At 42.3% G+C, this 14631-nt stretch overlaps 1 protein-coding gene and 1 long non-coding RNA gene across 5 annotated transcripts in view; one reads left to right on the top strand and one right to left on the bottom strand.

The window, feature by feature from the left end:
* The window catches only part of LOC131826456 (uncharacterized), a 45426-nt gene that overhangs the window by 1878 nt on the left and 28917 nt on the right, over nucleotides 1-14631 (bottom strand). For 2 of the 3 annotated variants that reach the window (XR_009351603.1, XR_009351602.1), the window contains one exon: nucleotides 9020-9158. This is a non-coding gene — a long non-coding RNA (uncharacterized LOC131826456). Of the gene's footprint in view, nucleotides 1-9019; nucleotides 9159-11996; nucleotides 12124-14631 lie in introns of those variants that run through there. The other variant, XR_009351604.1, reaches the window with a different exon arrangement.
* Nucleotides 1-14631, top strand: part of DEPTOR (DEP domain containing MTOR interacting protein) — a 132492-nt gene that overhangs the window by 112137 nt on the left and 5724 nt on the right. The gene's annotated exons all lie outside the window — the stretch shown is intronic.

Here is a 14631-nt window from a genome sequence, read left to right as displayed (position 1 = left end):
TGAAAATCCCCAGCACCTTGCCAGTACAGAATCAATCCTCATTTTTATTTTTTAAAAGAATTTGAGCATGTCAGGTGATGTCTAGACAATACATCATTTCAGTCAGATACAGAGGCAGTCAGCACTGAACATATTTGCAAAAGAAGATAGATTTTCCATCTGGGAGCACATGCCCCACCCTTTCAGTAGATTTCGTGGAGAACAAGAGAAAGCAGCCCTACGATAATTTAAAACAGTATTTGTTGAGTAACATTACATGCTAGGCACTATGCTAGGTGCATTATCTCTGGGCTTTCATTTACAATCACCTCTGTCCTGGGACAGAGTATTGTCTCCCTTTCTACAGCTGGGGAAAATAATGAGGTTTGGAGGTTTAAGTATTTTGCCAAAGCATAAGACTTACATGGGAATTCAGATATGCCTGGGTCTAGATCATATGCTTTGGAATCATTATTGTTTATGTGTGGAACGGCTTATATCAAGAGAAGACAGAAGCCAGAAATACTCTTAATAACACAGGGCTTTAGAGGATCCTGGGCCAGAAGCGTAATATTGCATTTGGGGCCCCTCAGCGTTGGTTCTTATTCTACAGCTGTGTCCTCCGGTTCCATGACACTGATGGATGGCATTCTTGCAAAATGAGAAATCCAAATCACTGAGCTGTTTAAAAGTGAAAGGGCGGAGTTTGGGGAACTAGAAAAAACACATCCTTCTCTCAACTTTCTGTGTCCCAAAGATCCGAGCAGCCCAAATCTGTGGATCTTTAAGATGTTAGTATGATCCCCAGCATCGAACTGGGCTTCTGGATGAATGTGTTCTGCTGGCCAGAAGCCCAGAAGCATGCATCCTGGTGTCGCCTGATAGCAAGTATGGGTCCCGATGACGTGTTTGTAGAGAGCCTTAAGCAAAGCCTGGACCGAACGTCACCAGACACCTTGTTCCACCCTGGGCTTTAATATCTGGTTTTTCTTTCTTCTGTGTTTTGTCTGACACTGACAAGTGCTTGTTCTGGCTGAGTCCATACTGTAGAAACGTCTCTCTCTGAGCTAAGACTTTACTTTCTGCCCCATCTGTCCTCCAGCCCCCACGCAAATCCATATTCCTTCCACCAGTCCCACGGTGCAATCAGAGGGCAGGATGTGCAGAACCTCCAAGCTGGCAGACCCCCGAGGATAGACTGGCCCCAGGACCTCTCTAGGCCAGTGCAAGACTTCTGGGTCTTTTGTGACCTGATACCATCTTCAGCCTAGTTTGATTTCTGGGAGGGGACAAAAGCCATTGTGGTTATGTGATTAATGCTTGTCGGTTCTCATTTTATTCTTGACTCTTGTCCAGGGTTTTCATTGAATATCTTTATAGATGAAATGTGTTTGAAATGCAACATCGTATAAATGTCTGTTGAATTACCAACAACAAAGGAAGGTATTATTTTCTCTATCAATAATCAGAAACTTAGAGCTAGAAGATTCTGCTGATTCTTAATATTATCTTGGGGTCATATGCCTCTTTGAGAGTTCAGTAACAGCTATGAACCCTCTTGCCAGAAAAACAAAACAAAGCAAAACAAAGTTGTGTGTGTGTGTGTGTGTGTGTGTGTGAGAGAGAGAGAGAGAGAGATACATTTGCACACAGTTTAATGTTGTTCACGGATTATCCAAAATTTATTCGTGGATCCCGGGATAAGAATCTCCTAGTCTAACCTTCCCATGTTATCAGTAAGGAAAGTGAATCCCACCTAAATGAACTGACTCACCCAGGGTTAAGTGAGAAAACCAGAACTAGGACCTGATCATGCTGATTACTGTGTGTGATGGATCAACTCAATGCTTGGCCCGTGGACACTCAATTTAGACTGTTTCTATCCCTTCTATGCCCCACCCCTACTATCATAGTCATTTTAGTAACTAATATGATTTGGGCTATTTGAGTTTATATTATGGTCAACTATTTTTAATAATAATTATTATACTAATAGTGCCTTGCTTTTGTGACACCTGTGTTGGAGACTCAGCATTCCTCATTGTATTCTCACAACTCCCTGAAATAGAAGTGAGTGTGTATTATAAACTCCATTTTACACGCAGGAAAATCAAGACCCAAGGGAAGCTGTTCAGAGCCAGGTGAGAAGGAAATGGCAGATCTTGGTGTGCCCTGAATTCCCATTTCGGGGAGCCAGGCTTGCATGGAATCTTCTTGTTTAGAACAAGCAAAAGCAAGAGCACAAAGCTCCTTGAATTAATGCCCAGACCAGTGTTTCTCCGGTCTCCCTGTACATCAGAATCACTTGGGAAACTCCTCCGACATATCCAAAGATACGGACACAATTGATTTGGGCTGAGGCCCAGATATGGGGCGCTTTGTGGAAACTCCTAGACGACTTAAATGTGTAGCGGCCAAAAGTGAGAATTATCATCCCAACTTCACAAAAGATGGATACAATGCTGCCTGATCTTGTCCTGTGGTTGGATAAGGGGCTTCCCTGACTTTCATGCCTGGAATTCAAAGGGAAGACAGCATTCCATATAGTTTGTTTTTGAAATGTGCTGCGAAGACATTCGGACAGTGTACTTTGGGCCTGGAGGGATTAACTTGCAGTATCTCAGTGACAAGCGCATTTGGAAATGCATTAGCTCCGCTTGATATCAGAATTGGCCTAAAGCAGAACAAGCCAAGAAGCAGCCCGTAAACCTCAGTAACACTGATTGCGCACAGTTATTCCTCAGGCTGACTTCTGGCTGCTGTGAACTATGTGGTGCCATGTGTGGGTCAAGAAACCCAGCTTCCCCGAGCCGCCGGCGTAAAACACAGCTCTCGTTGCATGTCCCGTATCTCGGGATGGAATTTCGGGATGGGGTTTCAGCCGCATTTGATGGTGAGGTGGCCACTTAACAACTGTGGCCTTGTGCCTTGGGAAAATTGCACTGTGTCAGGTTCTTTTAGAGCTGCAGAGGCTTTTTAGAAGAAAAAGGAAATAGACCGCCTACCGTGCCAAGGAAAGTTGAAGGCTGGTGGAGGTCAGCTGCTTTTTAATTCAAATATAAGTGGGGTCTTTAGTTTGAAGAGGTGATGATTCTCTGCCGAGGAACGTCTCCTCATACCTAGATCTGTCTAGTCACCCAGATTTGGCAGAAGTTTGTGCTAACTGATGAAAAGTTCACAAAGGAAGGTGTTAAAGGGGGCTCTCTTGCTTAGAGAGGGCCCGCAGTGCCCTTCGGCACCTCAAAGGAAAAAGCTGCCTTTGTGGCTATGTGTGACCAGCTGTGTTACTACAGTGGGACAGTGGGACCCTAATGGAGCTGTGTTCCAGGCAGGGTAGCCACCTGCACGTACCCACAACTGGAGTTGACAAGGTCAAATTCACAGAGCCAGAGTAATCAGGACCAGGCACACACTGTATCTTTGTAGGCCCACTGGTGGCATGACTGTCTCCTGCCTTAGCTAGGTCAGAGGAGGCAGAGGGCCAAGGGGTCCCTGTGTCTGTGTGCACTGGAATTCGGGGCTGCGGGCCTCTGTGTGGAACACAACTTAGGGGTCTCAGACTCTTTGGAGAGTCTGAGGCCATTTTCGTCAGGAGCTTCTGATCTTGTGGAAATAGGATGTATACAGAGAAAAAACTACATTCTCCATATGTATTTCCTTAACAGACACCTCGTTTGTTTATGGTTCCCAAACCTTTGTGTCGGTTGGGCGACACTAACATTCGTTTCCAAACGTTCTGGAATAAGACTGTAAGGGAAACTTGGGAAGAAATCTAGAAGCTGGTAGCCTCCTTGGCATTGGGAGGCTTGACAACACGATTGATCAGAGGGCTATCAGTAGGGGAGAAGAACCGGATATGGAGCAGCACAGAACGACAGACCGGAACCCCTCCATGGCACCTCTGTATCAGCCTCTCACTGCATTTAAGCACGGCAGCCATGAGTGATGTTCGCTGTCTTACTTGTGCTTCCCACATAGTATGCAGATTTATCCTTGTGGCCACTTCGACCTGGAAGTACACTAGAAAGGGAATCTGGGAAATGTAGTTCTGGCTTGGCTAAGGGGACCATACAGAGCCAGCCAAGGGGACCATACGGAGCCCCGCCTCTTATTATATTCATGCTCTTCCTAAAATCAGGCCCACAGAATATCCCCAGTACAAATACTTGGAAGGGGTGGGGACACTGAATATGAGATCCCTCCGGTCAAGGAGGAGAGAGGATGAAGAGGATGACCTCAAGGAATTGTACCCAGCACTTGCTACCGCATGTGAAATTAGATTATATACCTCTAGAGTTGCTTCTACCATTGTCTCTATAAACAAAAACTGTCTCTTTGTTCCCTCTGGCTCCTTGGGGTGGGGACCCAAGACAGAGGAAGTAATTAAAATAGGAGTCCCCTGTTTGGTCTTTTCTCTCCAAACTTAAAAAACAAACAAACAAACACCTCATTCTAACAAACTCTGGTTCTGTCCATAACATGACTCATCTCAGGTACTTTATGAAAGATGGAAGCCATAGGACCAAACTAACTATGGCCATCTGGTAAGTTTTCCTGGATCACTTTAGAATGCCCAGAATGGAAGCCCATTTTCCAGGGTTAACCTATAAATTAATCACTTTCTTGCATTAAGACTTAGCGAAGCTCTTCAGTCCTGGCTCAGAATCCAGTGGTTTGGCATTCGAGTAAACATGCGTGGGTGTGGGAGCTGGCCCAGGAGCGCAGACCACTTAATGGAATGTAATGTCTGGTATGTTCTTCAGGGATAACAGGAAGAAGGAACCCATTTTATTTGGGCGTCACGGTGAGCACAGTGACGGTTACTTAATGTGTATCATCTGTCTCATCTTTGTCCCAACCCTATAACCTGGATATTAGCTCTATTTTATAGTTGAGACTGACAGAATTTGAGTCATAGCCTCTGGTTGTATGAGTAAATGGAAGAGCCAAAAGCCAGACTAGCCCAGGTCTGTCTGTTTCCAGAACCCTTGGTCTTTCCATTGTATCACGGTACCCTCCAAATGTGTTGGGATTATTTAATTTTCTGGTCCTCAATTTTTCCACATGGGCTAATCTTGGCAAAGTCTGTTACCAACTCTGTCAGGGATTAGGTGTTCCTCTAGGAATGGAGATATTGGACAGAACCCCAGTCTTCAAATCCATACAGTGTGCAAGATTCCTAAAGATGTTATGATCTATAACATAACACAAAGGTCATACCTACTGCTTATTGCTAGACCCCGGGAGGTGGGAGTGGGGTGGGGTCTACTCCCAATCTTTAGCCAAGTCAGCGTGGAACCTCCCTAGGTCCTTTAGTAAAAGCCCCTAAACTGAGATGGTTCTGAGGAGCCTGATTGGCAGCCCTGTCCATGGCCCACAGATTGCTTGGTACCAAATATAGCCCCATGTACTGGTAAAATAAGAGTTTCTAGAGAAGAAATCAGAGGCATAGTTTCCTCTGCCAGGGGTACTCAGCTCCCAGCGACCATGACAAAGAATTTCTGAGGTTACTTAGTCCAGATAACGTGCTCACAAAGACCACACTCCATCTTAGACCTATTTTCAACCCGTTTACTTTCCCCCCACCCAGAGTACTACCACCTACTTGTGACCTGTGCTATCTCTGCGAAGTACACACACATACACACCATTTTGTTCTTAGCTCCAATCACAGCGGCACCACCTTGGGGGTAGAATAAAAAGAATGAGACTTTGGTTCACTCTTAAAGGTTAGATAATATCAAGGCATCTGGGTGGCTCATTTGGTTGGGCGTCTGCCTTTCTTGGGTCATGGTCTTGGGGTCCTGGGATCGAGCCCTGCGTCGGGGTCCTGGGATTGAGCCTTGCGTCAGCCTCCTTACTCAGTGGGGAGCCTGCTTCTCCCTCTCCCACTGCTGCTCTGCCTTCTTGTGTTCTCTCACTCTCTCTGTCAAATAAATAAATAAATTCTTAAAAAGAAAAAGGTTAGATAATATTACCAACATACTATAGATCACCTCTTATGAGTAAAGTAGTATATGAAAAACGTGATTGTCTACCTGATGAGTAACCTTACTGTGTATTGCCTCTTTAGTCTCTTTTAAAACTTTTACTATATTCATTTTGCTTTTTAGCATAGTCCAAAAAAAAAGCATAATCATTTCTGGGTGTTAAGTGCCTAATAATAAAAAGCATTCTAAGGGCAAATAGCTAATTGGGTAAAAATTTCTGTGGAGGAAAGAATTAGGTGTCAGGGAGGAAGTTGGACCTTCTGGAGCCTCTTTCCTTTTAGCCATGAGCTCCTGTGGGAGTTAACACATGGCGTTGGGAGTGTGTGTCTCCTGCTGCTGGAAGCCCCAGTTGGCCATTCTTGGAATTCGAAGGAACTTTCTGTATCCAGAGTGCAAGCCAACTTTGTAAGGGGGGGGCAAGGTAAGAGTGATAATTTGCATATCCTCTGTGGTATTCAAAGGCTCCCAGATGGCAGATTTTTTTCCTTCAGTAGTAAAGGAATTCCAAGGAATCTTGTGGTTATAATGTATGTACATTGCTTCTCTTCAGTGCCTGGACACTGCTTATAACCTCTGGGAACCACCAGGTCAAGAGTGTGTTGTCTGGCCTTAGCACAAGCAGATCTTGGAAGTGGTCCCAGTGAATCCAGAGCAGCATGTGGGAAAGGGTATGAAGCACCAGGACAGGCCACAAATCCTCCATCTAGCCTCAACCCCATTTCCAGAGGGAACCCCCGGAAGGCAAATTTTCATCCTAAATCTGGAAATCTAAGAAACCCCATATCTCCCCCTCCTTGAAGTACGCCACAGTCCCTCATGACCGGCCCCTCCCCCCACAATGGAGCAAAGTGGACTAAGGGTGAGCCTGGGTCTGAAGCAGACCTTTGGTCGATTTGGGCTGGAAAGGGAGAGATTCTGTTAGAAACCAGCAGGCACTTGGCATTCCTCAGTCAGAAACAAAAATTCTTCAGTGTTGCTTTTTGTTTTTGTTTTATTGGGAAAGTCACTCGTAACATATCCTTGACTTTCCTTCGAGGCTGATGGCACAGTCTGTTCTTTGGGGACATCACAGGGCCCTATAGTGTGCTGAACATGCATAAAGCTTAGAGGAAAACGAATTCTCTGGAGAGAGGATCCTGTGTTTGTCTAAGAACTGGATCTCTGCCGCCTCCCACACCACTCGCTCTCTAGCCAGTTGCATATTTGGTGAACAGATTTATGGGACTACACATACAGCTGCAAACCCTTTCTCTTTTTTTTTCCCCTCCCCAAGAACAATGTTCCACTGTCAAGGCTATTATGCACTAAATATAGACACACAACTTATTTACTACAGCAGTGTCTAAAACTCCTGGTATCCTTGCTGAATGTGAATGTTTTGTGCAAACATAAAACATTCTATAGATGTAAGGAATTCATTCTGTAGAAGTAATGAGCACATTCTGACTCAGCTTACTTTAGTTCTGCACCGTCTTTGTTAAAGTGAATATCCTACAGACAAGACCAATGATTCCTTAAGGAATTCTATACTCGATTTACTTTAAAATTATGCTGACTGTTTGCAGTGGTTTCTGGATTCTCTAACCTTGGGGGACACTCTTAGCTTAGGGAGAAATCTCTCTTATCACCCTGGCTTGATTTTTATTTTTATTTTTTGTATTTTATCTCAGTAAATAATACCAACTCAGTATTTATTTCCATCTCCCAAAACCAGAACCCAAGGTGGCTTTCCTGGGTAATCACCATGCAATGGTTGGTCTGTCTTTTCCTTTCAACAGTCTGCATTCACGAGGCTGTTTGCAGGGAGAGGTTGTATGTGAAGAGGGACAGAAGAGAAAAGCCAATATTTATTTAGTGTTTCACTATTATTAAACACATGGCTTAGTAGTTAATCAGATTTGATCCTCATAATAAACTTGATCCCCATTTTACAGATGAGTAAAGCATAACTCAGGGTATTTATAACTTGCCCAAAGTCCCATTACTCGTAAATTATAAAGGTTGGAGTTAAAACAATTCTATTGCACTATATAGAAAATGTGCATAATATTTAGGCACATCTCAGTTTGTTATAAAATGAGCTGCTAGTGAAACTACTACCCAGGAATGCTAAGATAAGGTTAGTTTTGAAATTTGTATCAATTAATAATATTATAATCATAGTATTAATAATTAATAATTAATAATAATATAATCATAGTATTAATAATTAATAATAATATAATCACATTATTAATAATTAATAATTAATAATATTATAATAATAGTATTAAAACTTTGTCTCTTGGTCTCTTTTTTTTTAAGATTTTATTTATTTATTTGGTAGAGGTTACAAGTAGGCAGAGCGGCAGGCAGAGAGAGAGAGGAAGTGAGGCAGGCTCCCTGCTGAGCAGAGATCCTGATGTGGGGCTTGATTCCAGGACCCTGGGATCATGACCTAAGCCTAAGGCAGAGGCTTTAACCCACTGAGCCATCCAGGCACCCCTCTTGGTCTCTGTCTTGCCAACTGTTTTATTATTTTGAGGGAAAGCCTCAAACAGGCTTACCCTCCAATCCTTTCTCCTTCAAGAACACAAGGAAAAGGAAGGGAAAAGCCAGGGTAGCTCTCACGTGAGTGCAGTCATTTCAGGGATGCGAGTGTCTCAGTGAATACAGATTTCCGTGGCAGGAAGAAGTCACTTATGTAATCATAGGTGTAGTGTTTCTTTCCAACCTCACTCCCACTTTGGATAACAATTGAATGATTGTGAAGAAACGCTAGCCATACAAGGACGAATGTGCAATTGCGCAATGCAGGGTTCAATCCATCTGTAGGGTTGTCTGGCGTCTGTCGGGAGGACTGGCACAGGAGAGGAATTAGAGGCAAGATTATTTAGTTGTTTTGGCTCCTTCTCAGGAGAGAAGCTGGAGTTCAGCCTAGATATTCATCCCAACCTGATCACACCCTGAAATGTGCTGAGTCCTACCCCTGTCTTCCCATTAACTCTTACCAGACCTACCATGGTTTCTAGGACTTTTCTCCACTGCCTTCTTGCTCAGAAATCACTTACCTATGACTTACAAAGGTGCTGTTCTTCCTTCTCATTAAGGATGACGTCCTCCATATCCCTTCTGTATAAAGTCAACGTACCACTGTCTTGGAGGAAATGAGTTTAGAGCAGCTACATGACCTCATGCTTGATCTCTTTTCTGTGAACCGGGAAATGAGAGAATTTCAATAAAATCTTTGAAAATAGATCTGATAAAGGTAATTATAAGCAGAAGAAAAGCATCACACCCTCACTTAAATTCTCATTTCTACCTACGGGTGGCGTCTACGTTCCCTGAACCTAGGTAGGAGGTAATACGGTACCTAATGTAGATCTAGTCACATGTTCTGTGTATTTGTATGTGTGAGCTTTTTAATACAGAAGAGAAAAAACATTTTCCCCAGGCTGTGTACTTTCTGTGGTTACTTGTAATATGTCTTTATTTCCAGAACAGAGTATACCATAGATGCTAATTCAAAGTCCGTCATAACTGAATATGTTATGCAATTCTACCTGCATTTCCAGATCATTTTGCACATTTTTAGTAACAGGACATTGGAACTGCAGGAGCCACAACAGTTGTGAGAACCACTTAGGGAGAGATGACGTTTTTACTAACAGACTGACTCCAAAAATACCACCTTGAATACAAGCATGATGAATGTTTGGAAGGCTTTTTTCCCCTCGTCATTCAAGAAAAAAAAAAATCAAAATAAATATGTAAGTTCATATATCACTCAGGACTTTAAGTGGCACAAAAGCAATCCAAGATTAACTGAGTAAAAACCTTTTTACGCAGTTAGAAGACCCAAAATATCACTTGTCAACATCACAAGATATTTGAGCAGACCTACCCTGCTTAATTAATAGTTAAAGCAAAGAGAAGAAACATGTGTCTTCTACTATTCTCTGCATTCCTCAAACTTGCATATATAACTTGTACTTTATAAATTTGTATTTATGTGAGGCTGTGGAGTCATATGGAGTTCAAATTCCAGAAGTCGCACTTAGTTGTTTAACCTTGAGCAAAAAACTTAACCTCTCAGACTCAGTTTGTTCATAAGCATTATACTGCTGATCATGGGTGGCCAGTGATAGAAACCAGCTACCATAAAAGAACATTTTTAATTTTTTTTAAAGATTTTATTTATTTATTTGGCAGACAGAGATCACAAGTAAGCAGATAGGCAGGCAGAGAGAGAGGGGGAAGCAGTCTTCCCACTGAGCAGAAAGCATGACAATGTGGGGCTCGATCCCAGAACTCTGGGATCATAACCTGAGCTGAGGTCAGAGGCTTTAACCCACTGAGCCACCCAGGTGCCCCAAAAGAAAATTTTTTAAAAGAATGATTTAGTGGAGCACCTGGGGGACAGAGTCAGTTAAGATCCAAGTCTTGGTTTCAGCTCAGATCATGATCTCAGGGTCCTGGTATGGAGCCCCATGTTGGATTCCAGGCTCAGTGTGGAGTCTGCTCAAGATTCTCTCTCTCTCTCTCTCTCTTTTCTAAAGATGTACTTATTTTATAGAGAGAGTATGAGTGGTAGGGGCAGAGAGCGAAGGAGAGAGAGAATCCCAAGCAGACTCCCCGCTGAGCGCAGAGCCCAATGTGGGGCTCGATCTCACGATCCCGAGATCATGATCTGAGCTGAAATCAGGAATTGGACACTTAACTGAGCTACCCAGGTGCCCCTAAAATGACCTTTCTCTAAAATCAAGTGCAGATCAAGTCACCACTCACCAAGATTGATGAGAAGTCCAATATAATATTGTTTTGGTGTCCCATTGCCCATGATTTTCCCTTTGGAATTATGTTGTTTCCCCCAGCACCCATCCTGGGGTTTAGGCACCCCAATAAGAAGGACTTGGACCACTGTGCTGCCCATGGTCCTTGTCCAACTGTCCCTGGCTCAGGACATAGGTCCTGAGCAGCGGCCACGGAAGGCTCATCTTCCCAATCACACAGCCCTTACCATTCCAGTTCTGAACCTCCAAGAGCCCCTGCAATCAGGAGGTGCATAAGACCCCTTCTTTCAACCAATCCTGCATCTGCCCTCTCCAGGATACAGAGATCTATGAATTGCTGACATCAGCTCGCCTTTCCCTCCAATTCTTCTTTTTAATAACATCTTTGTTGAGTTATAATTCATATACTGTGTAAAGTGTATATCTCACTTATTTTGGGCATAGTCACAGAGTCATGTGACTATCTCCACAATCAATATTAGAAAATTGCACCACCTCTGAAAGAAGCCCTACACTTTTTTTTTTAATGAAACAATTATTTTTGAGGATTGCAAGTTGGTTACAGTTTGAATGGACTAGACACTCTTTCATACCTCCCCATCCCCCAGCCTTAGGCAACCACTAATCTACTTTCTGTCTCTGTGCATTTGTCCATTCTGGACTTTCTATATAAATGGACTTATATGATATACGGTCTGTTGCAACTGACTTCTCTCACTTAGCATCATGTTTTCAAGGTTCATCCATGTTGTAGCACAAGGTTGATTCCATTTTATTGCTGAATGATATTCCATGATATGGATATACCAAATTTTATTTCTCTTTTCATCCATCGATGGACATTTGGCATCCTTTGGTTATTGGTATACCAAGTCTCCCTCTCTTTAGCTCTTTGCCTCTGGTGACCCCAGATCAGGGGCATAGACTCCAATGTCTGTCCTCTAGGTGGCAGAGAAACACATGTGAACCATGGCAAGTAAGAGAACATCTACTGGGGTAGCCCTACTTAGCCATTGGCAAGTGGCCATTGTGACCTGATGTTATTAGAGCTTTAGATTGTTCCAGAGAAGCTAGATCCTAGATGTTTATGTGGAAATTTCCTACTTTTCAAGTGTTGGTCAGTGAAAACAACCAGTGTGTGAGAGAGACAGAATATAATTCTGGTTGAGACTAAATGCTAAAGGTAATCCCTGGTGATGCAGAGACACATCTCTCCTTCCGGAGCCCATGAAGGTTTGCTGGAATGTGAGCTCACCTGGCAACTACTGCCTTCTCATTTGGCATCACAAAAGGACTATTAATCTCTTTGGAGGAAAGAAAGACCCAGGTCTAAAGTCAGCACTCTGGATCAGGAGGGAGTGGACTTTCTCTTATCCTTTGGCTCATGAGTATGTTGGAACAGAAAAAACAAAGCACCGTGAATGTTTACTTTAAATTAGTGCTCAATTACCTTGCAAATTACCCATGGCCTTCTTCAGGAGGGATTGTAACCTGCTAGTATGACTTTGATTATGACATGACTTCTATCATGGTTGAGAACTGCTGATTCTATACAACATGTGCCCTGAATCCATGAGGACAGATTTATGGAAATGGGAAAAGAGAAACAGTGATGGTATGGTCTCCTTACATATGAGGATGCCATGGCAGTATAGGTTGGGAGTGGAAAATATTGAGGTTCATGACAACAGAAAGTGTTCATTATGTAAATAACCACTTTGCTTACCACGGCGCACTTTCCATTTTGTTTTGCATGTGACCACAGAGAAAGTGGGTATTTTTTTAAAAATATTTTATTTATTTGACAGACAGAGATCGCAAGTAGGCAGAGAGGCAGGCAGAGAGAGAGGAAGGGAAGCAGGCTCCCCACCGAGCAGAGAGCCCGATGCGGGGCTCGATCCCAGGAACCTGGGATCATGACCTGAGCCGAAGGCAGAGGCTTAACCCATTGAGCCACCCAGGCGCCCCGAAAGTGGGTATTTTTAAAGGGAAAGAAATTCATGAAACCAATGGTGTAGTGCTTGACATGTACAAAGAGGCTTTAAATTCATTATCTAATTTGAGCCCTTGCAGATAAGCATTTTTACCTAACCCTGTTTTATAAATTGAGACATGGTAGAGAAGACATGACTTGATTAAGGTCATCAAACAAAGGGAGCCAAAGACTTAAATGCTTAGGATTAAATTCCAAATCCCATATCTTTTCCATCTATAGCTGCTTTTCTAATACTTTCCAATATTGGTTTGAGGAATAGGATAGGTATTTTTACACTTAATAATATAGTGTTTTATTATATTTAATTTATAGATTTAATTTTATTTTTATATTTAAAATATATTTTGTGTTTTGAACATTTATAATTTGTATTATTTATATTGTATCAATACAGTGTTTGAGTTGATAGTTATTACCCACTCAGAAAATAAGAAAAGGAAATAATGATTTTCAAACTATTTTCATATTTCCTATTCTTTGAGTCATTAACACTAAATTAATTAATCAGATATGCATATTAATTACTGGGGGATTATAAAGAAATATGATGATAACCACAGATATGGGAGACATTCAATCAGTCAGTCTCAACCAGAGAATCTCCTTTCCGTCCCCTATCTCAATCTTCTCTCCCTTCTTCCTTTTTGTCTTCTTTCCTTTCCTCCTTTTTATTTTCTTATTCAGTGAGGAGATAATTTATAAGAAGCAAGAAACCCTTCAGAGTCAATCAAAATTGTGCTTTTTTTGCTTAATGCATTTATACATTCAATTCATTCAACAATAAATATTTATTGGATTACTGCATTGGTTTTTCTATTGCTGCTGTAACAAATTGACATAAACTTGGCAGCTTGAAACAAAGAAAATGCATTGCTCTAACTCTGGAGTCAAAAATCTAAAGGTGTCAGCGGGTCTGCATTCCTTCTGGGCTTTCGGAGGGGAGAATCCACTGCCTTGCCTTCTCCAGCTGATAGACACCACTTACATTTCTTGGTTCCTGGCCCCTTTCTCTTTTCTCTCCACTTTCTTGCTTCTGTACTGACTTCTACTTCTGCCTTTGGCTTGCAAGTCTCCCTCTCATAAGGACCCTTGCAGTTACATTGGGCCCACCTAGATGACTCAGGATAATCTCCTAATGTTAAAAACAGCTGATGAGCAACCTATTCCCGAACTCCCCATTGCCCTGTAAACTAAATATTCAGAGGTTCCAGGGATTGGGGATATTGTATCTACTATGTGCCAGGCACTATACGAACTTATATTCTGTGGGATTCTGTTTTGCTAATTAGATATACTTATCACTGACAGCTGGAGATCTGTGTGTCTCTCCATTTTTCTATTTGAGGGACATAAATCATTCGAATGTCCCATGTCTGCCTCTTTAGGCACACAACAGATATACCAACTGTTATTTTGTGTCAGCTAAATAAGAAAGTACCCAGCATCTGATGTCACCGCTAACCTCAAGTGAAGTACCTCCCTTTGAGGCAGTAGCTGTAGATCATTCTCAAGCTGACTATGGTCTCTCATTATTGAATGGTACTTCTTTTTTTTTTATTGTAACTCTCTCTCCTATCACGGGTTAACTAATACTTAGTGTAAAAGCTGACCTTTATTAGCCTCACCCACTTTCATAAGGGATGGAAATAGGGAAAGGTGTGGAATTTATCATCTCAATAGGGACACCTTGGCAAGTGAAAGGAAGCACTATTAATAATCCTTCAGAAACAGTAGGTAGAAAAGAGGGCTGTCTTGAGAATAGTGGGCCATAGGGGCTCCCTAAATATTGATTCCAAATGAATAACAGCCCTAAACACTGTGAAAATGTATTGAGTTCTCCATTGGCATACAGCACTGCAGAAGCTGGATGTACTTCACTTCCTTTAATTCTTAC

Source organism: Mustela lutreola, chromosome 3 (assembly GCF_030435805.1).
Source record: "Mustela lutreola isolate mMusLut2 chromosome 3, mMusLut2.pri, whole genome shotgun sequence".
NCBI classification, from domain to species: Eukaryota; Metazoa; Chordata; class Mammalia; order Carnivora; family Mustelidae; genus Mustela; species Mustela lutreola.
This window is presented reverse-complemented; position numbering and strand designations above follow the sequence as displayed.